Source organism: Dermacentor albipictus, chromosome 4 (genome assembly GCF_038994185.2).
Source record: "Dermacentor albipictus isolate Rhodes 1998 colony chromosome 4, USDA_Dalb.pri_finalv2, whole genome shotgun sequence".
Classification (NCBI taxonomy): Eukaryota; Metazoa; Arthropoda; class Arachnida; order Ixodida; family Ixodidae; genus Dermacentor; species Dermacentor albipictus.
In genome coordinates this window covers 104585566-104612634 of record NC_091824.1, presented here as the reverse complement: position 1 = coordinate 104612634, position 27069 = coordinate 104585566, and the positions used below count along the sequence as shown (strand labels likewise).

The following is a 27069-nucleotide window of genomic DNA, read 5'->3' as shown; positions in this document are numbered from 1 at the left end:
TTTCACCGCTGCTGCACCTGCACTTCTTTTCTTTTTCTTCTTTGAACAGAACGAAAGAGCGCTTGATCGGACACAGACGCTGAAACACCGAAACTAATAAAGAAAAGGGCGGCTTCTGTGAAAGGCATTCAAGAGAACCATCTATTTTGTGACCGAATCGCATGGTTGCTATTGTGTTGTTCGTCTTCCCTCTCCATGTTAATCATGTCGGGAAAGCGAATGGACTAACGAATTAATAATATAAGATTGCAATTATTCATTAAAAGCGTCACTTGCTGAGATAAGAAAAGTCGTATCAGCCATTGCGGAGAAAAAGTAGCTGCCGTGATCATTTACGTATGCTAAAAAGAAAGCATTAGTTTTTGTTGTGGCGTTTACCCGTGGCTTTTCATTACATTTTATTATTTATTCTTAATATTATTTCTGGTGATTTCAGACGTCACGTGAAGCAAGGGATCATGGATGGCTTTATATATTATATTCCTATGATACTAGTATTATACTCCTTACCGATGGGTTTATCCCGGCTTGACGTCAGGATTAGCGCATCGGCATGGCGAAGATTAAGCAGGGACTAAAACCGTGAAAAACAGTTGTTGCATCATTCAAGAACACTTTCAAGTTCACTGTGACCACTGACTTTTCTTTTGATAATTAAATGCATTCTCACAGCGTATTTGGAGTTTTCTTGCTTTCTTTTATTATTTTACTCTCCAGATTTTCTTTTTGCTTCTCTCTTTCTGTCAACTGCTTCCAAGATCCTTGATTCCATGCGAAAGATAGTAAAGCTTAAGAAGACAGAGCACCTTGTAATAAAACGTCTTTCACTATAATATACCATGGTGAAGGCGAACGCTGTCAAATTACAGCCGCAAGTTGTGTCTTAATCTTAGTCTCAAGGACCTAAAATTGTGGCGTTCTAAGACTCAAAAAAAAGATTTCTTACACGACCACCACGTTCTCAACAAAAGAGTCATGATAAAGCAAGATCAAGTTAACAGGTGAAAAAATGCTTCTCTTTACTAACGTACCATTTTGCTGTCGAAAACTTGGAGGAGGAGGAGTAGATTTTAATGAAGATAAAGGAGGAGAGGTCGGCCTGGAGAGCGTGTCTCTAGCCTGCTACTCCTCACTGGGGAAAGGGGAAGTGGGAAACTAGACCGTCCCGCCAAGTAATGACCCCATAATAAAAGCGTTTCGAAGGTCGAAGCTTATTGCAAGCTATTCATTAAAACATGTGCAGAACTTTCTAAATATCTCATAGCATATAATCATTACAACGCTTTCCAGAAGAGTGATATGCGAGTGCCGCTTTGGGATATTAAATCCCACAAATGAATCATTTAGTATATTCCTGCAAACAACTACCAGTGACAACATCAGCGATTCTTCGCTCAAGAAAAAGGTGATTTAGGATGACGCCCAGATTAACATCTTAGAGTAATCTTTCTCCAAAGAAACGTTTAATTAAAATGTCTCCCTTGTTCTTATACCGTATAGGTAAGCAATCAATATGCTAGATTCCGCACTAAGTAAAAAATAGCGAATTTGCATGATTTAGTCACAAACTACAATGACAATGACGACGGCGGGAAGCTTTCCTACACTTTACGATTTGTTATTAAACGTTTGCATCTTTAAACTATCAAGGTTTAGCTGTCGATGCGTTCAACCAAAAGAAAAACGCGCTGTCTGTAATCGCTTCTCGAAACACGCACGAAAGTCTGAAGAATGCATGAACGTGAAGCTATAATGCGACGGGAAAATCTCCATAGTGGAGGAGAAGCTACACTTTCTTTGCGCTTCCTAAGAAACAATGAAGTTAGAAGACATGCATCGAAGTAACAAAGCAAAGAGAGTTTTGATCCCGAAAAAAAGATGCAAAGCGAGGCATCTTTCTCTCTTTGGTATTTGGTTAAAGCGTGAGTTAGGGCTATAGGAGCTCTATCTATGCAAATTCGTTGCGCGCTTCCTCACGCAAGAATTCAGGAATTTGCGGTATGGCTGGATTTCAAGAAACGCGCTTCACGTTTTTCTACCCGAAGATGTAAGCTAGCCTATATATAACACGGTTAAAGTAAACGTCGTAGGGCTTGAGAAACACAAAAAACTTCCTCCTGCGTGAGTTTAACAAGGCAGCGAAACATGGCAAGGTCAAAGCCGTGAAGCGACAGCCTGATAGAGCACAGCGTGCGCTTCAAAAATAATCGAAGCACAAAAGATACAGGATGCTCCTTGCGCTAGGACAGATTGTGTTTTTTAAAAAAAGTGAAAGATGGCGTTAACCATTGAGGGACATTCAGTCCTATAACGAAGAAGGGACATCGAGATAAGTGGTTAAGCGGGGTCCTGAAAAAAAAAAATACTAGAACATTTTCGATACTGTAGATAAGAGAGAAAAGGCCATCGTCGAAAACAGTTAAAGTGACTCTAAATGACACCTGTTAGTTTTCTTTTCAGAGTTTGAGTACGTCATGGTATTTCATGGACAGGCTCGCGTCAGGACGCTTACAGTTTCTCAGCGAATGAAGAAGCACTGTCTTCGGATTTTCATCGGCAGGAAAGCAAAAACCGTATTCTATATGGCGTACTTCTCAGGATAACACTTTCAGTGCGCGATTACTGGCTAAGCCAGCGGATGTGCCTGTGGCGAAAAAAAAATACGCATTTCTGATTACCGAAAAAAATCAAGGGATTGGGAATGCTCGACTTAGTTCTTTCTGGCAACCTTATGAAACAAACAGGCAATGAAACCAAGGAAAGCGCAGAGGAAATGAATTGTGGTTTTTACTTGAAATGTAGGAATGATAAAGAAAAGGAAAATAAATGTGACAGAACAAGTTGCTAGTTGCCACGTGTGAAAGCAAAGCCAACGACCTCCGCATTATGCATGCGATGATCTACCAGTGCTATGTGGCAGCGGCTCTTACCCAGTACAAATGCTTGGCTATTTGTGGGTGAGTGTACTAAAGCTAGCACTAGAGGAGTGTTAGCCAGCACACCTCGAGGTTATGGCGTGGAACGCCCTTTGAACCACTGGGGTCACGTAGTATGCGAACTTAGGTGCAGGCAAGTAATTAGCCAAAGTATCACTAATATGCCACCTCAAGGTACCAAGGCTGCCGGGGTCCCGACCTTCGCTATGAATTAAGCGAGAACAATCCCTGGAATCAAGGTAATCGATTTTTGTATAGTACCAACCACATAATGTTTTTATTTTACTTTTCACGTCATGCCATTCATTCCATTTTCGTCTGTCTTTTCCCTATGAACTGCATATTTTGGTTAGAAAAGAAACACTTAACTCCCCCTGTTCTCTCCTTGTCTTCATTTTCTGTTGAGCCAAATATCGCCCCAGAGCACGTTCGCAGGTTCGTCGACAGGGTATTGTTTATTGCGAGTCAGATACCGACAGACGGTATACATGCCGTGTAATGAACCCGACTCAAAGCACTCGTAGCGACGATCGCGGCAGAGGCGAAAAACAGCTGCATCAGCGAGCTGTCTCGCAAACCCTCTGGAGAAAGAAGACGAAGTAAAACCTTTAACAATGCCGAGAGGGTGCACCTAATTTTTCTCCTAGCAACGGTTGTTCTTGACATCTGGGCTCGGGAAACTGACGTTAGCATACGTACCACGTACATGTGATCCGTGAGAATGTTCTTACGTTCGTGGCGGATCTTGAGTCGCTACAAACTCCTCACTGCACATTTCATTCTCCCCCACATGTGTACCTCACGTTGGCAAAAACGTATACGGGGCACTGCTATCGCAGCGGTCATGTGATGCCAGTCATTACGCACGTGCCAACACTTTGCTAGCCCGGGGCACTCGCCAGCCCGCGGTGCTCACTTGCAGCGTCAGCAGAGGGTCCGCGACAGTAGCACCAATACATAAGGGGAAGCACGCTCTGGCGCCGATGACGCTGGGCTTTGAACGTTTGCATCGATCCATTAACACATCCTTGTATGTCTGTTTGAATCAACCGTTTGTGCTGCGCAAAGCATGAAATGAATCAAGCATTTTCCACCACTCTACTACTGTCGCTCCGTAAGGAGCCAAAGTTGAAATAACTCGAGGAATCACGAAAATAAAATTCTTTTTCCGCGTTAGATGTAGCCTGAAATTGAAACATGAAGTGTCCATCCCGATTCTAGACTTTCCGAAAGGTTCATCGACGATAGTAGCACGTCGTAAACGACAACACAGAAAGAGAAAGACAGGACCACCACTGTCTGACAACTGCACATCTGTATTGTTGCCCAACGCGCGCTGCTACCATGTATGTGTTCCAACTCGCCAAATTCATCATCCTTGTATTGTTCGCACGAGCAGGGAGGAATTGGTTCTTAAGTATCCCTTCCACATTCCGTGGAATCCAAGGAGTTTCCGTGGCTTCCGCGTTATCCGTGCGGTTGGGTGTTACGGTGGCTCGCGCTACAGCAACGTAACCGTATCTTCACCTTCAAATGCCTACACTTCCTCAAACGCTTCATACGAAATAAACCAGTAGGGAGCTGCGGTTTGCGTTGGCAGGCTGTACCATTCATGTCTGCGACGGATCGTTTGCCGTCTAAAACTATATTCACATTAACTACGGCATGAATTACATCATCTGGCCATTTATTGAGCGCGCCCTCCAAAACATTCTTTCGGTGTGTTTTTTCGCAAGTATTTTCTCTGGAAATTGTGTGTCTTTATTGAGTGGCTACCTGTTCTTTATACGCTGAAACTTTCGGCATGCCGCCATATCACAGCCTTGTTTAACTTGTCTTTGCCTCTCGTGCTCGCTTTCTGAACAGCCGGCGTCTGGCACGCATAAACGGTAAAATTTACTCGAGAACTCAACGAAAAAGAAAAGAACGTTGGGAAAAGTGTCATGAATGTTGCGATATGTTGCTTTATTAGTAGCGGTCCAAGTGCAGTCATACCCGAAACAATTTCCGCTTTGTCTGTCAGCTCACTGAGAAGTGCAATTTCCCGGGAAAAATACAACAGGTTTAAGCCTGAAAAAGACTCATATTTACACGAGCTTAACTGCGAGCGAATCAGATCTTTGTTTACATTGTCTCTGGCAAAGTGCAGAATGACGCGCGCATGCACGCGGCACGAAAGACAGAACTTTAATCATTGCCGGAAAACGAAAATCCTTGGAGTTTGTTCAAACAGGGTTAAAATGAAGAGTTTGAATGCGTTATTCCTTTATTTGCCATTTGAATGCAACGCTGCAATTTGATTACGCTTTCCGAGTGGACTGATCAACATAATGCGCTGATATGGCAGGGGAAAAGCTTGCGCCGCCACTATCAAAAGGATAAAACGGTAAGCACAGTATTTGCCAACCCCATCTTTGTTTTTGATTTAATGTAGAAAGGAGCCTTAGGCCGCATTGAGCAGAGTTTCAGTGGTAAAAACAAAGCTGTATTAATTACGAATGTGACAATACACATGTACCAGTCCTTGAAAAGTTTACAGTTGTATTCCATACGTTTTTGGAAGAAAATATAACGGTAGTTTAAATGATGAAGGCAATGTATAGAAGGCGATTGTTATTTCAGTTCATACAAATAGAAGACTGCGTGGCAAACACCGCTATAAAATTACCACTACATCGAGGTTCAAGTAATGAGATGAAAATTATTTTGTAGAAATGAGCCAAGAAATATGTTACTGTCTATGAACAGCTGCACCCAAAAGTATGGGACCTACGTCAACAATTTTCAAACCTCGACTTCGCATCCCTTCTTGCAACAGTTACAATTAACACTTGTATAAGGCGTAGCTATATGCCTGAAGTATTGGGGGCGAGCTCCACCACTGGAAAAGCTAGCGCCACCGTCGGCGTGACGTGGCATGAGGGATCTCATGGATACAGCGGCCGCGTCAGCTGCTTCGGAAGCGCCGAAGCGAGCTGAAAACGAAAGTTTAAAGTCCCACCTGCGCCGTGGTTCTCATTAAGTGGTGAGGCGTTACCGCCTTGGCTGTCTGCTTGACGACATTTGAAAGTACTATAATAGGTAGTGGCTGCCTTTGGAGGTGTGCAGCATGGTAGGCTACTGCTCGGTGCCGCAGTGCCGGACGTATGCAACGGAGCTCGGTGTCAGCGCTATTCACACGTAGCTGCAGGGCAAGGACCTGCGTGAACCTTGGCTGGCGAAACGTAGAACAGGCAGACAGCCATCGCCTACAACTCGGGTATGCAGCAAGCACAGAGGCGAAGAACATTTGTGCTACGGCGCCGGGACTGCGTGATGTTCGGTGAGTAGCAGAAAACGCACACTGAGACGCTCACCCGCGCCCGCTGCCCGGCTAATGTCATGACGGTTTGGTCTATGAACTTGTTGATGCTAGATACAAGTGTTGATGCAAGTTCACTGGAACGAAAAGGAAGCGGTAAGACGCACATTAAAGAAAGGCATGGCATATGGTCATGTCTCTGTTATGAATTAATGAATTGGATTACGAAAAAGAAGCAGAGGGAAATCGCACGCTGAGAATACCGATAAACATACAGTGCGACGCAACTTGAGAAATAACATTGAAATGTCCAAGAATTTAGAACACAAAAAAAAGTTTGAATCGCCGCGACGGCACATCACAGTTGCCGTAGCTAGGCGTTGAAGTCTCTATAACGGAATTATTTTGGAACAGTTCTGATAGCGTCTACGCAACAATGGTTGCAACAATGCAACAACGCAACAATGGCTGCTAGTGTACTGTCAAATGCTCATATGCTGCGGCCTAAAGCTCGCGGCATGGCACGAAAACACGCTCACAGTGAAAGCAAAACATTGTGCGCGGACATGCATGCAGACGCGCAATCGGTCGCTGGGAACCCGTGCGATCGCTGGATTGAGGCTTCATTCTGTTATGCCCCATTTGGTTATACAGACAGCGCACTCTAAGAACATATTTCACACAGTTTACTCTCAGCGTTTGCCTACCTTTCACGCAAGAAGCCGGTTCGGGAATGCGACGACCGCGCGCGGCGGTGTTCGCTGTACGTATTCGGTAAAGAGATGGCGTCTGTAAACGATTCCGTGCTTTCAGTTTGCCCAAGATTATTATATCGACAGCCAAAACTTCCCTCATTTTGAGAGTACCTATATAAATGTCCAGGAGGGCTGCCGCGTGTTGTTTTGATTGAGCGCCGTAAGCGAAACCTATGAGGAGCGCACCGCGTGATCCCTCATACTACGCAAGGGAGGCACTTCCAACAGATGGCGGCTCCGTAACTCCTCGCCGCTAATATCTCCAAATAGAAATGAGAACGACATCTTTGCTATCTGATACAAAAAAAAAAGGGGGGGGGAGTCGAAATTCCCTGTAAATGGAGGAGGGGGCTTGCTATTTTCGCCCACGTACGAGGTCCTAGCGTTCATTTCTCGTTATCTTATAATGACAGTTTTTGGCATTGAAGCTGACCCTAGAAATACTCAGACTGCACATTCCGTAAAGCTTCCTCATTGATGACGTCACTTGTGATGTTGTTTGTCCGAGCAGCGTCGTATTTTTGAATTTCTGTTGAGAAGAAATTAAAGCTCACGCACAGCAGAGATGTCGCTATAACGGAACCATGAAAGAAAAGCGCGCAAGATGCAAACACGACATTGAGCGTTCATCTAGCGCAAGTCTTGGGAATAGATGTAACGCAAAAAAAAGAAAGAAACGCGCGACGAATTTATTGTTCTTGGTTTAGGTTGGCCCAATTGTATTAATAGATATAATTGCAGTACTTCGATCTATTGTGTGAAGTATAACAATGCCGAAGAAGCAAGGAGTCATTTTGGAAATATATAAGGCGTTCATGGTAATGGATTTCTTAGCAAGAACTTCTCGGATTTTAACAGTGGAACTGTTTAAGCTTTTACTTCCACCGTGGAGCGTTACCAGAAAACTCAACCCAGCTGTGCGCCGCCTCGCGTTGCCTAGCAACCACCTGCGAGAGCACCGAGCCACGTAACCTCCTCGCACCCCACGCGCATATGGCGGAGTCATGACGTCACAGGCGAGTAAAAGCTCGGAACAGTGGGCGCGACGTCACACCTCTCGCCTCCTCTACTTGCGTACGTGCTGCTGCCATGGGAAGACCGAATGAGGTCCGGACACCCGAAGAAGAAGCGGCTTACAAGGAGCTGCGGCTGAGAAGCTGCGTCTGAGAAGAGGCGACGCCGAGTCGAGAATCCAGAGTTTCAGTCCATGGAACGCGAGAGTCGGCAGCGCCTCAACGCTCGACGTCGCCGAGAAAGCGATTCCAGCCTGCATCTGCTCGAAAACTTCTAGCGTCAAGCCCGCCCAGACGACTTAGCAAAACCTAGCATAACCTCGCAAAACCTAGAAACAACTTAGCCAAGCCTACCAAACCTCGGAAAACCTAGAAACGACTTAGCCAAGCCTACCAACAACTTAGCAAAACCTAGCATAACCTCGCAAGACCTACAAACAACTTAGGCAAGCCAAGTAAAAGCCAGGTGATCACAAGCTCCACTAATAACTCCAGCCTTGCACCACTAGTGCAACCTGGGCACGTTCTCCTTTATTATTGTTACATGACATTTGGGATATGTTGGTGCCTTGAAGTGACTCCGGCTACTCATTTTTCACATATAGCGGATACGTACTAGAAACGAAATAACAAGCCGGCACTGAAAAACTTGGATAACAATATCTAAGAAGACTTGAAGTCGGGTGACATTACGGCACTAGAAAACAGCTCAAAACAGAGATCATATTTAAAACATACTGGAGCGAAATGTTAACGCACATAACTGCAAGAAAGAGAGCCCGCAAGAATGGCTGCATAAAACACGCTTATAGTGTTTTTAAAAGTGTTATACGTGTAACTTGTATGAGGTGAAATGATCCATCGCTCAATTAGTCAGGGTCTACGTGTTATCGGGCTGGTGTCTTATGTCGATGATCACGGTTTCCTGCGATTACAATGACTTTCGGAGATTTTTGTTTCAACGAACCTACCTGTAACTACACCGTCTAAGAATGCCGATCAAGTTTGAGGTCTGTAATTCTGGGTATCCGAAGGTCGTGACAGAGGATGTAGATTGACGAAACGGGAAAATACATCACTGTTTTCGTCTATCTTTGCATTCCCCTTTAGACTTGCAGCGCGTTGTTCACGTACCCAAAGTTGTTTACCAGAAAGCCCGAACTTTAACTCCTTCAAGTTGGTATTTGGATCGTAATTAGATGGCCGTATGAAAGGATCGATAAATGCAGGATCTGCGAAATAGTTCAATGTTAAGCCCAGTTTTAGCTCGCAGACATCAAAACGGCACCGCGCTGTGTTGGTAGCGTGCGCTAGTACACGTAACACGTTGAAAACGAAGAAATCGAAGCTGCATGTCCAGGCTCCGGAAATATTTTGGATCCGCATTCACATAAAGCTCGTACAATACAACTATTCGTGAGAAAAAAAATTAAGCTACGCTGGACGCTGCGACGTAGGCCGGCTAGTCAGAAAGAACCTTTACGAACGAATAGAGAGAGAGAGAGAGAGAGAAAGCAAGGAGAGGAAAGGCAGGGAGATCAACCTGATGAGCGTCTTGTTTGCTACCCTACAATGGAAGTAAGGGAAAGGAGGACTGCTCAGTTGAAGTCTACTAGCTTTTTTTTAAAATACGTGCAAGACCAACATTCGAGCTTTAGAGAACATACAAGGTCAAGCCCTACGCACGTGTTTAGGGCTACCTCGGTGCAACCCACAACACAAGCAACAATTGCCATCGCGAGAAACCATATGATACAGACACACGTAGCTGCCGACTCTCTCAGAGTGTCCATTCGCCATCTGTCAAGGATGCTGTACCATCCCTTGGCTTCTTTACTAGTCGAGAGACCTCAAGCGACCTTTCCACGAGTGATTAGAGCTCATCAAGAGTGAATACCGTCGTCCCGTACACCAGTGGCGAAGCCTTCATCTCCCTTGTGGTGCTTGCGAGATCCTCAAGTGAACCATGCTATTCCCGGAATTACAAAGGCAAATCATCCGTCACCAGCCCCTAAGCAACTGACGCTGCTATTGCTACACCAGACGTATCATGCCCGCGTAAATATATTTACCGATGGTTCGACCTCACCTACCAGCACAACTGCCACTTTCATCGTTCCAGCCAAGCAGATTACAGTTAAATTCAAAGGGTGACGCATGCCTACATCTGCGGCGGGTGAACTTGCAGTCCTCCATGCCACTATCAGTTACGTAACTGATGAGCCAGCGCGGAAATGGGTCTTATTTTGTGACTCTAAGGCAGCTCTCCACAGTATCAAGTCTACGAAGGAAAAACATTCTGAATTAAGCACCTAGATTTTTCTCAGGTCGGAGCATCCCTCGAACTTTTGACCTTCACTGTTCATGTACAGTATGGCTCGCTAACCAAGTCATTGGCTTTGCGGCAAACAGGAGCAGTTCTATACTAAACCATAACTCCGTCCTTAAGCGGAACGTAAAAGCAATGCGAAGCCCTAACGTCAGCGCCCCATAACGAGAAATCAGAACTTTTCATTCAATTCGCGCGCATCATATATTGATTAAACTTTTTTGACATTATAGCGCCGTTTCCTAAAACTCCCAGCGGAGGTGTTGGCGGCGCCGCTCGAGAAGTTATCGCACCAAGTCCTGGAACGTCGCCTATTCATTAAAGCGACGAATGCCAACATGCTCGATTTCCCGAGGAAAGGAGCTCTCGCGGGCTATTGCAATCAGGAAGCCCGTGTTTGCATAGAGAGTAGTACGCTTTCCTTTTAACAGAAGCCGATCTCTCTCGTCTACCCATTCTCCAATTTCCTGATCGGGCAGGCAGCAGCGCAGGTTGACCGCCTTGTCCTAAATATCTACCGCACTCGAATGAACAATATATATTTATTTTTCTTTTTTTCGAGTAGTTCATGATCGCTTTCGCGGGGTTCTTCTATGTTCTTGTTATTTTGCACGTGTGCTTCCACTTTACTCTTTCGAAGAACCGACAGTCAAAACGAACTGCACTTTTTTGGCACCCGATAATTTATTCTTGGTTTGTACAAGCTAGTATAAACCAAGAATAAAGCCGAAGAACCAAGAACCGGCTTATAAATTAAAGTCAATGCGCCACTGCAACCTCTGCGACGCTTTAATTAGTGCCGATCTGACTCGACATAAATTATTTCTTAAGCAGCGTGCATTGAGGCTCATTGCGTATGTTAGATAGAAAACACAACCCCAAATGGTCGAACTTAACCCGGAGCTCTCCACCACGGCGTCCCTCAAGAACCATAAACGACTGTGCGGTTTCGGGGCGCCGAACCCAACACATTTGATTTTGGGAGTAGAAGGTATTGTTGCACCTCATGGAGATTCTCGGGATGCTCGTGCCTGACTTTGATTTCCAGATTTGGGAGACGGGAGGCAGGACAGTCGTCGTGGTCTACATATACACCGTAATTCGCAAATATATGCAAGCTATCACGCTGTTATTACGCTATTATTTTCTCGCTCATGCTTCCCTTTTATTCGGGAACAAAATGGTTTTCAGCTGAATTCCTAGAAAATCCGGTTTAGCCCACCTACACATCTATTTCTATGCCTATTATTTCCAACATATTATTTACAACATGCGCACTCTCGTACATACAAGAGTGCACATTTGAGGACTATAACAAGACGAGTTGCGCTACTTACCTGGTCGTATAGAACTGGCTCTGTAGAAAGCTCATTATTTTGTTTTGTCAAAGCTTATGTAAAACCACACTGCGACAGTGGTTGGCAATGTACTGCACGGTGTAGTTCTTCAGTATCACACGATCTTTTTTTTTTCGGCGATTTGCTTATTGAGTCGGGAAACTGGCCGACCGTCTCGGTGTGTATACATACAGGGCGTGTTAATCATCAAGATATTTTAAACATTACACTGTGACAACAGCGCAGGGGGTGTTTTCACGCAGGTATTTTATTACGAGGGCTGCATTAAACGCCAGAAAGACACCCATGCAAAATTTCAAATTTACAAAAATTCACTACTCAACTTCTAAGCTACGACATTTGTGGTAATTGTTTATATAACAGAAATGGAGACGATTGTTTTTAAACACCAATCAAATTTTTAGAGCTATAGAAATCGCACGCCATTTGAGTTAATGATTGTCAAACCTTGCCCACGTGATAAGCTTATACCGAATCTGTGATTTCCTGCGCTGGCCAGGTACACAGGTATATATATATATATATATATATATATATATATATATATATATATATATATATATATATATATATATATATATATATATATATATATATATATATATATATATATATATATATATATATATATATAAGCATCACGCATCATCCCTATCATAAAAGGTACAGAGCCCTCGGGCCTTCCATTGCTCAGGCTGTTTTACTGCGTTTAGTTATCCTACATACGGTCTACGATCATTGCATCGCTCTCTTTAATCACATCTTATCGGGATAGCTATGTTCTGCTTAGTATTTATTTTATATTGGGTACACAAAAGTTAAATTACATTAGGGTAGTGTGCTCTTTCTGCGCTGCTCTTATCTTCGTGGAAATAGTTCGCAAGACTAGGGCTGCGATAATGCAGTGGTTCTATTGAAATGCAATTCCTTTTCGCGCTTCGTCAGTGGACCAATCGGCTCGCCGCCCTCGTTACCGTCTGAATCGATTGGCCCGTTGTCGCGGTGGATGATAAGAAAGATACACAATAGAGTGAAAAAATTCCCTACGGTAAACGTCCTAGTTCTCAGTCGAGCCGTTATTCCGCGGGCACGTTGGTCTGTCAATAAATCAAACAATGAACCAATCAATCAAACAATCGATTACTCAACTTATCAATAATCGAATCACCGAACCAATAAATCAATTTCCTCATTTGTACTTATTTCTCGTGAGAGTGGAACGCAGGTATTCGGGTTTGAGTTATGAGCCTGCAACGTACCCATTTTTGTCATGGTCGCCTACTAGCTCGGAAATAGCTTCAGCAATGCGAAAGGCTACAGGGTAGAGACAGAAAGGTCCCGTGGGAACGTACAACAGGCCGTTTGTCGTTGTTCAGTGCATTCACATTGTCGAAATCATGAAATTTAACAAAGTGTCACGTAGTACGATTGTTGTCTTGTAACAGTATCCCATTTAGCACGATATCGGAGCGAGCTCAGAGCCTTGGTTGTCGCAGTGGCTGAAGAACCAGCATTCTCATTAGCCTAATAACTTAACGATACGAAGATATTTCTGATGCATTTATTAAAACTCGGACGACTACAGACGTTGTCACAAGGACAGGTACGTGAAACGTAATGCGCTACACAGGCGCGCATATTTTTATACCCCAAATTGTCTCTTTATGATGCGATAACACTATATTTTTCACCTTATCGCCATCAAAAATAGCGTCGGCTAGGCATTTTCTTATTAGTGCACCCTTTTAATTGGACAGTTTCTGCAACGTCACATTCCTAATATTATATTTAACTTTTTTACGAATTAAAGAAAGGCTCATATTCCCGAGCCACTTCGTGCCACACTGCATCAAGATGTCGAGCGGGACACTTGTCTTTGAACTTATTTGAAAGAGAGGAGTTCCAACGTTTGGAATTATTAGCGTATGCAAGAAATGTCACTTTTCGACCGCTTCAAAGGCACGAAAAATTGAGCGGCGACGAGCAGCTCAATCGACGACGCCCGGCTGCCTTACGCGTCACAGTCGACAACGCTCACACCCGGATAAACACTTCGCCAAGGTATCCTACACTACACCGATATACTAACGCACTTCAACCCCCTGTGCAGAGGTCCTTCTGAAGTTTTGTCTCTGGTCGCCTTCGCCGACTGTGTGCCGTGTTCCTAGTGCCCGGTTTTTGCATAGCACTGTGGTGGTGGTGGTGGTGGTGGTGGTGGTGGTGGTGGTGGTGGTGGTGGTGGTGGTGGTGGTGGTGGTGGTGGTGGTGGTGGTGGATTGTAGCAACAGGCGGGTTTAGCCTGGCGAACAAGGCCGGCAATTGCTCCGCCCGAGCGTCTCGCACAATACCGCTGAAGGGTTTCGCCATATGTCCATCAAACCGGTCTCTCTTAAGAAATCGATGAGGAGACGTGAAGTTTCTTTGCGGGCTATAACTGATCCCTCGGGAAATATAAGGTCTTGCAGGCGCGCACGCGGAAGGTCCTTGTTTTGCAGATTTTTGAGGAGAGTGTCTCTTTAATCTTGGAATTGCTGGCAGGACCACAAAAAATGCTCAATGTCTCCTGTCTCGTTGCATGCCGTACAGTTCGGAGAATTGATTCGCCCCATATTAAATAACCAGGCCTAGCACTGTGAAGCACTTCAACGCTAGCTCTTACAATGTCTAACGTTCAGCAGATGGTGTTCTGTGCTGCTGAGTACGTATGTGAAGGCTCGAAAAAACGCGAATTTTGGGGAAAGTAAACTGCTTTTCTTTTGTAGTTTTTTCGCACACAGAACATAATTTGCCCGTGTCTTCCCCGAATGTCAATGTGCACGTCAGCTGAGATATCGGTGAAACGTGAGCTGAAAGCTTGACGATATTGTGCGGCATATTCATCAATGGCTACGCTGCTCTTGCTCATTGAGTTACTTCTGGCAAATTTATGGCTGCCCTTACGCCTAATCAGTTATGGCAAACGTCGATTCACAAATACAGGGGTGGATGTTTGTAATGCTCTTCTCCAATGTGTAGTGGAATTTCCAAACATAAGCTGCGCACTCACATCTCTCTGTCTCTCTTATACTGAGACGGAAGACTTAAAGTATACAAAGATACAACACTTATGGTTCCTATGTTGTTCTATAGAACACATTCCTATGATTGTGCCTCTAAAATATCTCCATAAGCAGCTTCGATGGTTGGTGCTGTTCCTTGTTATGTGCTCGTTACAAAGTGTGCACATTTGTACTGCGAGGGTTCTTATTTTTAATGACATTTTCCTTTTTCTCATTTTTGCATGATGCATGTGTGATGCATCACAACTTTCCTACACCATTCTTCGATGGACACATTGCCAACCACTGACTAAGGATCAAGACCTTACTATCTACAAAATGTATAAATTGAAAGAAACATTAACAGGCCATTCTGGATTCTGAACTCGACATTCTGCCAATTTATGGAGAATACTGGTGATTCAATTCAAATTCTAAAGTTATATATTCGTGTCGTTTGCCTATAGTACAACACCTCTAAGAGACAAAGTAGCTGCGCATATTTATTTTATTTTTATATTTCACGACAGTAAGCGAATGATGCCTGTGATTTGTTATAGGTAGTCACGTGTAGCTGGTGGTGGAACATGAAAGGCTTGAAAGCAACAAATGTCCAGGCACCCTGGATTGTTTATACGTCCTTAAATAAAATCTCAAGTGCTTATCAATAAGTAAGACAGCTAAAGCTTCCGCCGTGCATTTAACCGCCTCTAAGGATCGTTTCCCTTATCGTAACAGATATAACGAAGCGTGTCAAGGGCGCTTGTAAAGCACTAGAGAACATTTTCTTGAAACGGGACGCATTTCTTGGTCGCGTCTTGGCAATGACGTCAAGATAGACCGAGCCCTCAGCAAGGCATTCGGGCTAATAAGAGATACCCGGCTCCTTCTGCAATGACGTCAAGATAGTTACTCATCGAGCGCCTGTTACCTTACCAGCGTCTCGCGCTCTTCTCGGGCAGGAAGGCGCGCACGTAGGTTTTTTTCCAGCGGTCTCGAGCAGAAAGAAGCAGTTAAACGAGAAGCAAAACTTGCTTTCATATATCCGGCTTTATATTAAGCAAAATCATTATCTTGTCAGGGCTTTAAATCCTTGTCAGGCTTGTGTAGTTTGACACATTTACGGCGCTGAACGAACGGAAACCTGCAACACAGAGAAGCGGGACGGGTGCTGATCGTAAAAGGTGCAGTATGTTTGTTGGAGGACTTCAAGTGGCGAAGCGCAAAGCAGTTCGTTTAAAGCGCTCGCTTCTTCGCATTAACCTTAGGTTGTTGCTCCTTTTCGCGTCAGAGCCTTCACTGCAGACGCGTGAGCAAAAACGAGGAAAAACAAAGAGTACGTCACCTACATAGCCTCGCACGAAAGGGAAGGCAGGCAGGGCGAGAACGCTGACAGCTACAAGTGAACACAAAAGGCAACACATGCACGTTGCATCCCAGCTGGCCTGCTTTTCCGAGTGCGCAGCAGGCATCGTCACAGGACGTTGATTAGTTCGGCGCCGGCGGGAAATACGAGGAGCTGCCATGCGATACTGCTTGTGCTTGATTGAAAAAAAAAACGACTCTTCCTGACGTAAAGACGACGTCATCGTCACTGCGAACGTTCCAGTTGCTCCCTGTTTGAGGGCCACCTGCCCTTCTGGGACTTGAAATCGGCGCCTCCGTAGTCGGCGAGAGCTTCTTCTCGGAAATGCAGAATGTCGCGGCACTCGTGACCACTTTCCTCACAACAGAACAATCTTGCACCGCTGACGGATGAAAAGATTGAACCTGATGCCGTGAATCTCGACCTGAGGGTCATTAAGTGTGCCATCTGCCATCACTGAGTGCCACCGTTTTACTTTGTTTTCAGTTCATTTGGCGTCTTCAACGTAGTATGCATCTTTATGTGATGCTAACACTCTGTGTGAGCATGCAGTGCCTTGGCAACCTTTGTGCGAGACTGTCTCAACGAGATAGCATTAGGCAGTCTAAGCTTGGTACAACGGAAACGGATATAACAAATTATCGCTATAGCAAAGTGTAGTTAATACGTTTATCACTGATACTTTCTTTTTTATTCTGGGGTTGTACCTGCCAAAGCCACGATATGATTATGAAGCACGGTGTAGTGGGGGACTACGGATTAATTTCGGCCACATGGAGTTATCTAACGTGCACGAGCGTTCTTGCGTTTCGCCTCCATCGAGAATGCGGCTGCCGCGGACGCGATCTGATCCGGCGGCCTCAGATTTAGCAGACCAACGCCGTAGCCACTACGCTCCCACGGCGGGTGTATCGCTGACATTAGCCTGTAACAAATGTACGCTTGTAGCGAATATCGGATACACCAAAGGTACTTTCGTATCGGATGCTGTTCGGCTTCTTGCCTTCTTACTTTCTCTTCCTCTTCTCTCGTCCTTTGTACCCGCTTTTTTTTTCTTCATTAGAGGGTAGCCAACCAGAAATACGATTTAAATAAACGCCTTGTCTGCGTTTTGCTTTTATCGTTCTCTCTCTACAGTACTTTAGAAACATTAATTTTTTTTTATAAACATCCCATCACTACAACCAATGCGTTAACTTTCATTCCTAAGTAGGTATTAATACGGTTACTCTCGAGATACGCTAAGTGACAGCATTCATCTAAACTAACCACGCCGGAAATGGTTATCCAGAGACCAAGCCAATGGAACTTCATCATCGTTTTCAGAATGTGCTTGTGTATTTCAGGGTATATGAAGACACAGTACGCCATATTTCTTTGCAGCTTTTGCTCTGCTGTACATCAGCGTAAATTGCACGCACTACGTATGCATTGCAAGTGTTACATTTCTCCGCACAATGCACGAATTCAAGTTTGAAGTGTTCACTTGCCCAGATGATTCTTCCGTATAATCCCACAATAGGAATTCTGTCAGGAGGGCAGCGCTTTTGGCTAGTTGGTTTTCCATAATGTTAAGGGGTGCAGCGCGAAGCAGGACAGAGGGACACGGAAAAGACGAGGATGAGTGCTAACTGCCAACTCTGGTTTCAGTTTTCGCTTTAGAAGTTTCTATCGAAAATGGTTATAGAAGTTTATATCGAAAATTTATATCGTTGATGAAGAAATGTGATGCAATAAAACATATAACTCGGAGTTATACTCTATAGACCCACGTATAAACTTATCAATGCCGGAAACTCTAAGAGACAACAGAATATTTCAAACATTGGTACCCCGGCTGCGTCTTGGTACTGCATTTACGAAACACTTCTTGTACAGGATAAAACGTATCTCTAGTCCGCAGTGTTCTTGTGGCCATCCAGATGAAGATGTGCATCATCTTCTTCTTGAGTGCACGAAATACGATACAAAAAGAACGGTACTGCAAGCTAATTTGTTTATATTAGACAGAAGATCATTCACTCTTAAAAAGATACTTGGCCCATGGCCAACTGCGGGCCTTCAAGAAAGAGCACTTCTTGCTCTGAAAACGTTTTTAGAGGAGACCAACATTTTGGGAAACTATTAAGTGTCAGATGATTCGAATACGTTAATGAGGTACATAAACGTTGTTCGTCGTTCATAATTGGGTTATGGGGTAATCACATCTTTTCGCAACGTGTCTAATTCTGTTCTGTACTTGCAGTATATTACATGTGTTGTGTGTTTTGGCTGTTCAAAATATCTGACTTTATATATGCGTACGTGGACTGAACTAGTGCACAGAACTTTGCGACTCATGTACTGCTGGACTGTATTTTTTTTTTTTTGATCCGGTGTTCTACTGAGTGTTATATTTTGCGTTGCTATTCTTCCTTTGTACGCAAATTTGTTTATTTTACCAAGTGACAAGGAGTAGCCGGTGCCACCATAAAGGCGCCAACCTCTCCTAACATTTACTTCAATAAAAAAAAAACATATTTGCGACATTGAGCTGTCATGCATTATCTAAGGAAGCCTCTTTCTCCTTCCCCGAAAAGAGTAAATTACGTAAAATGGCGTGCAAGGGACCCTCGCATATAAATTGTTAGGGCTTGTATGTTTCATCTATGATGAAAAAAAAAACGTGACTTATAAGAACCGCGAAAATTATTTTCACTTCGTTTTGAAGGTCAGGGACGGGGGGACCAAAGGTTAGGACAGGGAAGTTAGCCAGTGTAAGTACTGGCTGTCCACCCTGTGCTGGGGAAAGGGGTAAAGGGAATAAACGGTGAAAGAAGAAGAACAAAAAATTGAGAAAAATTCGGTGGTCATCCGGTCGATCACGACAAAGTTATGATGTTGCAAAGTTTCGGGACAATTGGACAGACAATGAAGTTGAAGAAAAAAAAACGTTTTGTCGATTTCCGATTTCATTACGAATGCGAGGGTGCAGTTGGCGACACGCCATAATGAGTGCGAGCAGAAGTCCGCCACAGCTTTTCACATCGGGAATATGTCTATTGGCTCGCCGATAAGCGAATGACGATGAATGGCCCAACGCACATGCGACTGTTAACACAGCAAACCATATTTTTTTCTCTGGAAGCTCACAAGAAACTGTGCTCAGGAAAGTAAACTAACCTTAATATGAACAACATTGTCGCGGACAGATTGTTTGCCGAGATTGGGGGCGACGAATGATTTCTTTGAATAGCTAGCGTCATAATGCCGTCAGGCATAAGTTGCTAAAGATTCAGTCAAAAAGAGAGAACCCTATTTATATTTCCGACTTCAATTTTTCAGATTGAAAGTAAATAGAGAATCTGCAGGGAATGTCGTATGTTGCAGTTTCAGAGTCGTATAGTTTTCTTATTGATTTTGACAAGGTTTAGGAATATGGCACAAAAAAAGAAAATAGTTGCTCTACTTCCAGAAATCTTTTCGCATGACTTCCTTTAAAAAAGAAAAGCACGAATAGGTTCTGATTATCGCGTTTGTGTGTGTGTGTGTCTGCGTCTGTGTGTGTTTAAAGGAGTTTTGTTATTGGAATGAACTACAATTTCTCGAGCATAGAAGGAAGTGGCACTTTTTCTCGTGACGCTAGAGGCATCGTGGCTCGTCACATTAGTGAATAGGCGATGTGTCGAAAAGATAAGTCAAACAAGAATCTTTTTTTTTTTGCTTTCTTTATTGCTCGAGAAAAAAGAAAACCTGCGCATTAACAAGTGTGAGAATGCTAAGAAAATACGGTAGCGTGTACTTCACCATATCAAGTTTGTATGCGCATAATGGTCCATACTTTCATTGCAGTCCATGTAAATCAGCCGATGTTTTCTTTAATGAGGCGTGACGCAAACAGCGACGTCCATTTTTATCTAGCCACACGATTTGCTATGTTCCGTCAAGGGCTGGGCAAATATACTTTGCAGTTGTAACGTGATACGATACATGATACTCGGGCAACACGTATTTGAGATAGAGATACAAGATACTACTGCAATTCTTGTGTCCGATACGATACTCATCATTTGTATCTTAAGATAGTTCGATACATTCGCAAAATTCTCATTATAGATTTATAATATAGCAGCAAACGCGTATGCACAAATGTTTGCTTGGAAATTTCCGAACTCCGACCAATTAACCATGTTTATTTGAATAAAATGGTTGTTAGTATCTGAAAATTTTTGGACTTTCTTGCTCAAAGTACATTTTCATTCCGGAACAATTTATTGAGGTTGTTTTAGCTGCTTAACAATAAAGCTCTTTATACGCTCAGCTGCCAGCGGTTGTTGCTTCGGATCACGCAAATTTGTTGAAGCAGGCTAACGAAAGGCTTGTCATGGTTAGAAGTGAACAATTATTTACGCCCGCTGGCTATGCCTATTTCAGAGAGCACGTGCCAGCTCGCTTATTTGCGTAAGTACGTCCTATATAAGCAGCGCTTACAGAATCGTAAAGGCGCACTCCCACCGATCACACATGCTTTGTTTGGGCCCAAGTTGACCGTTTCAATACTTCTTTCCTTAGCATTATTTGCCTAATATTGGCCCTTCGAGTGAAAAAAAGGAATGGCCTCCTTATGTGTCGAACACCCTGACTATAAGAATCGCGTAGATTAAATTTCCATAACGTATAAACAAGCGCTAGTCCGTCCGTAAAGTGCAGCTTTCGTAGCTAATTCATGTTTGGCAGAATTGTTATCGTGTAACGTAGCCCCCCAAAATTGCTTTTGGTGCTTCCGATCTCGCACACAAAATAGCCACCTTATGCAAAAATCTGCCGGCAGCAGCGCCATCCACGCTTTTGTCCACAACTGTCAAGCTTACATCCACGAGATCATTCAAATTTCTGACGTGTGAAAGCCACTAACGCAAGCCAACCCCATTCTCGCATTCTTCAGACTTCGTAACAAAACAACACGCAAGAGAAACTTCGATAACGACGCTATACGAATTTGCGCGAAGGACGCCGCACGCATTGGCGTACGCAGCACGGTACGGTGGCCATACGAGCAAGTGTCATAACAGCAACGCAACTAAACGCAAAAAAAAAAATGAGGAAAACAAAAAGTGGGCTGCGCACAGACTAGGGGTGGTAATACCGATGAATTATTAATCAATTAAATGTTACCGCGAAATGACTCATCTTCATCAATGTCCGCCTTTCATTTAGTCGACTTCATCGATTAAACCTGTTCCATTAGTTGTTGTCGAGAGTTTGACAGGAGTGGCGCGAAAATTTTCAAATAGTCCTGGACTGGCGCCGCATGAGCAGCGACTGTGCGCGGCGGGGGTAGAGCAACTCAGAAGGGTTTGGGTGCGAGCTAGTTGGTACGGATCATTCATATTTAAAACAGCGCGAAAAAAACACGGACAAGGGAGGACACAGGACGAGCGGTGTCGACTATCGGCTGCGGCTATCGCTGCGACTATCGGTTGTTTTTCAGACTACCGAAGGATGCCGAGCCGAGTGCCTTCTCCTCTCTTCCCCCGCACCGCACACCCCCCTACGGCGCCCGAAGCCGGAGGCTTAGAATCATCATCATCATCATCATCATCATCATCATCATCAGCCTGGTTGCGCCCACTGCAGGGCAAAGGCCTCTCTCATACTTCTCCAACAACCCCGGTCATGCACTAATTGTGGCCATGCCGTGCCTGCAAACTTCTTAATCTCATCCGCCCACCTAACTTTCTGCCGCCCTCTGCTACGCTTCCCTTCCCTTGGGATCCAGTCCGTAACCCTTAATGACCATCGGTTATCTTCCCTCCTCATTACATGTCCTGCCCATGCCCATTTATTTTTCTTGATTTCAACTAAGATGTCATTAACTCGCGTTTGTTCCCTCACCCAATCTGCTCTTTTCTTATCCCTTAACGTTACACCTGTCATTCTTCTTTCCATAGCTCGTTGCGTCGTCCTCAATTTGAGTAGAACCCTTTTCGTAAGCCTCCAGGTTTCTGCCCCGTAGGTGAGTACTGGTAAGACACAGCTACTATATACTTTTCTCTTGAGGGATAATGGCAACCTGCTGTTCATGATCTGAGAATGCCTGCCAAATGCACCCCAGCCCATTCTTATTCTTCTGATTATTTCCGTCTCATGATCCGGATCCGCCGTCCCTACCTGTGCTTGGAGGCTTGGAATACCCTCGCATTTCAAGGCACAATATTGCAACCCACTCGTCGATCGTCGTGCCACTCCCAGTCCACCAAATACGTGGCACAGTATGCGAGTAGGTTTGGAGCAGGTACTTGACACAGCGATGGAGTTCATGTCGATTTCAGCACATCTATAGCTTCCGAGCACATATTCTCGCATGCTAGTTGTGTGGCCTTCGAAAGAAGGTGTCGGTTTCACCCAAACATCCCAGCCAGCTGACATTCCTTCGCTCTGTAGAAACGAGCATGTGGTTTAAAATCCTAAACTAGTAATTTTCTTTTCCCCTGTGCATTGCGATTTCTTGCCTCTGTCAGTTGGACTTCACCTTTCGCATTTGCCATTTCTCTTATTTCTTGTTTAACTGTATGTACAGGTCTTCACTAGTGCCATGTACGCATCTTATTTGACTCTGCACTAAGTGCCGTTTTGTAACATATATTGTTCATCTTTTCAAAAGCCACTAGTGCGAACTATAAGTCTTTAACAACTTAAATATTATCCTTTATCAATCGTTCATACACTTGTGTCTCAAACTCGGTTCCACGTACCTCTCAAACCTTAAAGTAGGGTCTTACAGAAGTAGATCACTGCATTTCAACTTTTTTAGACGTGTCCGTCAAATTTTTGATTAATCAATTAATCGATAAAAACTATGCACCGAAAGCGTTTACTCGATTAAAGGCTAAATGATGAAGGATTAATCCTTAATCGAAAAAAAATTAATCGACCATCCCTAGCGCAGACGTTCCAGCGCTTGTTTATTGCCGAGACGGCACGAGCGCCACCACGTAACTCTGCTCCACCAATAGGGACGCGCTGACCTCCTCGTCTTCCCTCGCTGGAGGGCTCTGATGGCAAGATAAAAGAATATCGCGGGCTTCAGTTTTATTCAGGTGGCTTAGAGCAGCGGTATCAGCTTGAGAAATGCAGTTATGCCACCGTTTATAGATTCGCATGGTGATGTTGCTATATCACTATCTTGTATCTTAATATACACGATACATTCTTTCATGCATCGGAAATATGGATATTTATGCACGTCTTGTGCCATTGTCCTCAATTTCAAGCACAAAGACAATCTTTGTCCAACGCATTCTGGAAATTCGATGATCGTCCTCTGAGTGAACAGACAGTACTAGAGCATCGTCCCCAGCGATCATCGACTCAGAAGGCAGTGAAGGCACTTCGTGCTTTCTCAGAACGTCTAGTTTGCGAAATCGACTTTAACTCAAGTACTCTCCGTACACATATCTGCACCTTCTCTCTCCCTTCTCTCTCGTCCCCTTCTCCCTTCCCCCAGCGTAGGGTAGCCAACCAGACCCTTGACTGGTTAACATCCCTGCTTTCCTATATTCATCTCTCTCTCTCTCTCTCTCTTGCCAGACGTAGCATGATACAGATACAAGATACCCAAATAGTATCTAAGATACAAGTATCTTCGATACTGCCCAGCACTGATTCCACCATTAGTTTAATTCACTCACGACCACGGGGTGTCAGCGTGGCATAAACGCGCCTTATAAAGCGCTTTCGATAGTCATCTACGTATGACTATTTTAAACGACAGGCTCTATTGGCAAGTGCTTGAAGAACAACGCAACATGATGCACTTGTTGCACAAGTGCCTAATGCATTGTTACATTAGGCACTCGAGATTTCAAAAACACACTGATTCCTTTAAAGCCGTCCGCGCTAACATTCATGGGGCACAATTCCCTCTTACATACACATACGCTTATTGTGGCGAAGCGAGCCTTTTTTTTTTTGTAAATATAATGGGCTTGCATATGGAAATGAAAATGCACTACTAAATCTACCGTTGCACCTACTACCACACTACTGATAAAAGAACATATATTCAAGAAAAACTCGTGAAGCCACAGATGAGATTAGGACTATACGGCGCGGTGAGTTGCGTGCGAGACGCAGTCCCAGGTGGCGATCCATATAATGAATTTCGGCAGCTTTTAGAGCAGCGCCGTCATCGTGCAATGAATAGAGAGCAGCCTGCATCCGAAAAATCAAAGTGCAGACGACAAAGCGGACGCTCCGAATGTCAACAGTTGTGGGAAGCGCTGACGCTTCCGCTCTCGCAGGGCTGAGTGATGTCTCCCAGCGCACGATAAAGGAAGAAGACAGTCGCGCGTGCTGAAATGGAGCGAGAATCCCATTATTTTAATGTGCAATTTCAGGCCCGACACTAACCATCCGCCAAGCGCCAGCAAATGTGAGTCTCTCGAAGGAGCCGCAAAGGTTCGCGCTGAAGAAGTAAGGGCCGTAACCGGCAGTTGCTTCACTATACGTTCCTTGTGGCTTTTATAAAGGACGCGCCGAAGGAGAGCTAGATTTTCTGCCAGGCCACCGCGTCTGCTTAGCGGCTTCTCAAGTGAAATGAACGGCAACGGGTCAGCTGAATGGGAAAAGGGCAAGTACGCAACAAAGTTTAAACGCACGGTATGTCGACGTTCCCGTATGACGTCATACCTGCCAGGTCTCAGCACTTGTGTTATGTGTAGGAAGTAGTGCTGCAACTCGCACGTTGCCTTAAACTGACTTTCAGTGCCGATTGTCAGAATGCGCTGTTTTTTGTGGTGTGTGCAGGCAGGCGCTAAAAATCACTGCAGTCACAAAAAAGTAAAGAATTGTCAGTTAAGATCGCGCTAGCAAACATTCACCTCCTCCCTTACTCCCCTCCTCCCCTCTTCCCCCCTTCCCATAAATCCAAACAACTACACTGCTCGTGTAGGAGCAGAACGCCTGGAATCTCCACCGCCACATACTGGTGCCACGAAGAACGATTTATAGGTCAATTACGTGTCGCAGTAAGCCCACGTGATCAATTCGCGGTCAAACGCGCAGGGGTGGTTTGTCTATTGCGTGCTTCGCTGCAAAACAAAACAACGTCGAGTGCTGGTAATCTACTTGATTGAAGCACTGCAGCGAACAGAGAGAATTTCGAGACTCGTTGCGTTGCTTAACAATTCGTTGCGTTGCTTAACAATGTCTTTGCAGCATGCACAGAAAAAAAATAATTCAGTCGTGTTTTGAGACAATGCGTATAATTAGCAGGAATGACATTTAACCTACTAGGCAAAAGTGTTAGTCGGCGTGCTTACGAAATTTGTTTCTAGCCTTCACCTGCACGTTCTTGGGTCCCCTCCTCTATTTTGTTACAAAAAAGGAAACCGCCTCCGACTACATGGCGGAGCTTCCCACAAAGTGATGAGAAGATTGAAAACATAAGCAAGATCGTATAATTCAAGAGACCGCCTTTCGCCATTTTGTTCGAAATGCTTCCTTGCTTTGCTTCAACTCTTATTGAATTCTTCTTCATAAATTGAACAGAACATTTCAGCAGACCTGACAAGCAATATAATGAACAGAATGAAGACATGCAAAATACGAACATGTTGGCTCTGTAGCGTACTGGGGCACACCGACTAATACTATTTTGCAGGCAGCCATGAAAATGTAGAAGAGGGTTGCCCTCCTTGATGAAAATGGCCAAAGTGGATAGCGGGACATTTAGGTCCCACAATTTTTCCGTATATTTTTTCCCTATACAGAGTGCTTGTAAGGTTTCATATTTGTCATTTCGGAAACGATACCTGATCTAGAATGCATTTGTAATGATTTAGACACAAAGTAATCTATTCTCTGCTTGTGTCCATCAAAGGCTTAAAGCCTATTGTTATTCAGGTTAAATGAATACAGGGTGTTTCAGCTAACTTTAGCCAGAATTTAAATATATGCCAATGCACTCTATGACGACGCAACCAAATGCACGTTGCTCAGTTTTGCATGTAGTGTGTCACGCTATCTTCCATATTTTGCGTAATCAGATAATTATTCAAGATTAATTAACCAACCTCAGAAACAACGAAGTTAGGCAAATAATTCCAATTAGAAAGTTGTACAGCGTTTTGAAAAACGTCCGATCAGGCAGTCTCTAACTTTCTATTTGTTAAGTATTAATGTTTGTCAGCTTACTGCGGATGCCCGCGAAATGCAAAAAAAAAAATATAGTACGTGACATAACCGCTTGCGCGCCGTAATTGCAGCGCTCCCAAACTTTCCGTGTATACAAACGAACATAGCATCTCGCAGGCACCCGCCGTGGTTTCTCAGTGGCTATGGTGTTGGGCTGCTGAGCACGAGGTCGCGGGATCGAATCCCGGCCACGGCGGCCGCATTTCGATGGGGGCGAAATTCAACAACACCCATGTGCTTAGATTTAGGTGCACGTTAAAGAACCCCAGGTGATGGAAATTTCCGGAGTCTTCCACTACGGCGTGCCTCACAATCAAAAAGTTGTTTTGGCACGTAAAACCCAATAACTTATTTTTTTTTTCTCGCACGGCTGGCTGCCACTTAAAAAGCGACAGGGTAGTGCCGAAGGCGTTGACTGTGCGATTTATGTAAGCGATGTGCTTCCCTCGCGGCGGTTCATGACTGCGATAAGCAGACGCCGTGGCAGCACAACCGGCTAAATGCTATGTTCATTTGTGCGGGGAACGCTTGGGAGCAGTGCAATCGCAACGCGCAAGCAGGCATGTCACGCGGTGTTTTTTTTTACTTTTTTTTATTTCGTGGGCATCCACAGTAAGCTGAAAAACAGTAATACTTTTTAGGAAGAGAAAAACTGTTTATTCGGATGTTTTGCAAACCGCTCTGCAATTTTCTCATTGGATTCTTTTTTCCTAACTTGGTTGCTTCAGAAGCTAGTTAATTAATCTTCACCAAGTATCTAAATAAGCAAAATACAAAATATGCGTGAAACACTACAA

General features: G+C 44.2%; 2 protein-coding genes across 9 annotated transcripts in view; one reads left to right on the top strand and one right to left on the bottom strand.

Annotated features, from left to right (window-relative positions):
• LOC139059209 (beta-mannosidase-like) overlaps positions 1–27069 on the bottom strand; it is a 335938-nt gene that overhangs the window by 138514 nt on the left and 170355 nt on the right. The gene's annotated exons all lie outside the window — the stretch shown is intronic.
• The window catches only part of LOC139059210 (uncharacterized), a 173937-nt gene that overhangs the window by 727 nt on the left and 146141 nt on the right, over positions 1–27069 (top strand). The window lies entirely within an intron of this gene.